The 1,872-nt window shown below is 35.0% G+C and overlaps 1 non-coding gene across 1 annotated transcript; it reads left to right on the forward strand.

Annotated features, from left to right (window-relative positions):
- The first annotated feature begins 1,368 nt into the window (after positions 1 to 1,368).
- TRNAI-UAU (transfer RNA isoleucine (anticodon UAU)) lies at positions 1,369 to 1,461 on the forward strand. Its single transcript is given in 2 exon segments — positions 1,369 to 1,406; positions 1,426 to 1,461. It is a non-coding gene; the product is annotated as a tRNA-Ile (tRNA).
- The last annotated feature ends 411 nt before the right edge of the window (positions 1,462 to 1,872 follow it).

Consider the following 1,872-nt stretch of genomic DNA (forward strand, 5'->3'; position numbering starts at 1 on the left):
GAACACAGTAAACAGCTTCACTTTTTTTCAAAAATAAATAATTGACTATTAAAAACCTATCAGTCTTAAATAAGGACATCAGTAAGCACAACTGGCATAATGGATAAGGCACTGTTCTCCTAAGCCAGTGGTTGTGGGTTTAAGTCCCGTCTGAGTTGGAAGTCATTACAGCAAGTGTCTCATCACTAGAGTTGATATTTTATCCTTGCTTCAACTGTAAAACAGTCTTGCAGTGTTTAGCTTGTAAAAAATGACCACAGAAGCTAAAATATGACAAAAATAACATTGTTGTTGTTTTTTTTTAAACCTTTTCTATCATCGTGGGCAGATTATTCAAGTGCCATCTGGCATGCATGTTCCTTTGTTGCTCATCATTCATCACCAAAAATGATTTTCTTTTTCAATTCTTATGACTGTACTGATTGTATTGAATAAAATCCACATCTAGCATAACAAATTAAAACTACAAAGTGCTCCAGTGGCGCAATTGGTCTGCGCGCGGTACTTATAAGACAGTATCTGTTGAGCAATGCTGAGGTTTTGAGTTCAAGCCTCACCTGGAACATCTTTGTATACTGTTTTTTTTCCTTGTCATTAGTCATTGATTATAAACTGCTACCTTAATATTTAATATGATATTACAAATGATGGAAGAAAGAAAGAAAAAACACAAACATGATTGTGCATTTAAGTTGTCAGCACACATCTGCTTTGGTTCAAATGCACTGCATATCTTCCTTCAGTCAGCCAACAAAACAGCAATGGAAAAGATTAACATACTGTTGGTAAAGCAGTTGCATCAAATTGATTTTCTGCAATATAGCATGATAATCCATACTGACAGCTCTGGATAGTACCAGCACATTTCTTGCAGGACTTGGTAATGCAAAGAACACAGTAAACAGCTTCAATTTTTTTCAAACATAAATAATTGACTATTAAAAACCTATCAGTCTTAAATAAAGACATCAGTAAGCACCACTGGCATAATGGGTAAGGCACTGTTCTCCTAAGCCAGTGATTGTGGGTTTAAGTCCCGTCTGAGTTGGAAGTTATTTACAGCAAGTGTCTCATCACTAGAGTTGATATTTTATCCTTGCTTCAACTGTAAAACAGTCTTGCAGTGTTTAGCTTGTAAAAAATGACCACAGAAGCTAAAATATGACATTAATTATGATAACATTGTTGTTGTTGTTTTTAAACCTTTTCTATCACCGTGGACAGCTTATTCAAGTGCGATCTAGCATGCATGTTCCTTTGTTGCTCATCATTCATCACCAAAAATGATTTTCTTTTTCAATTCTTATGACTGTACTGATTGTATTGAATAAAATCCACATCTAGCATAACCAATAAATGCTGCAAAGTGCTCCAGTGGCGCAATTGGTCAGCGCGCGGTACTTATAAGACAGTATCTGTTGAGCAATGCTGAGGTTGTGAGTTCAAGCCTCACCTGGAGCATCTTTGTACACTGTTTTTTTTCCTTTTCTTATGTCATTAGTCATTGATTATAAACTGCTACCTTAATATTTAATATGATATTACAAAGGATGGAAGAAAGAAAGAAAAAACACAAACATGATTGTGCATTTAATTTGTCAGCACACATCTGCTTTGGTTCAAATGCACTGCATATCTTCCTTCAGTCAGCCAACAAAACAGCAATGGAAAAGATTAACATACTGTTGGTAAAGCAGTTGCATCAAATTGATTTTCTGCAATATAGCATGATAATCCATACTGACAGCTCTGGATAGTACCAGCACATTTCTTGCTGGACTTGGTAATGCAAAGAACACAGTTAACAGCTTCAATTTTTTTCAAAAATAAATAATTGACTATTAAAAACCTAACTGTCCTAAATAAGAACAT

The sequence above is a fragment of the Pseudophryne corroboree genome, unplaced genomic scaffold (assembly GCF_028390025.1).
Source record: "Pseudophryne corroboree isolate aPseCor3 unplaced genomic scaffold, aPseCor3.hap2 scaffold_3251, whole genome shotgun sequence".
Taxonomy (NCBI): Eukaryota; Metazoa; Chordata; class Amphibia; order Anura; family Myobatrachidae; genus Pseudophryne; species Pseudophryne corroboree.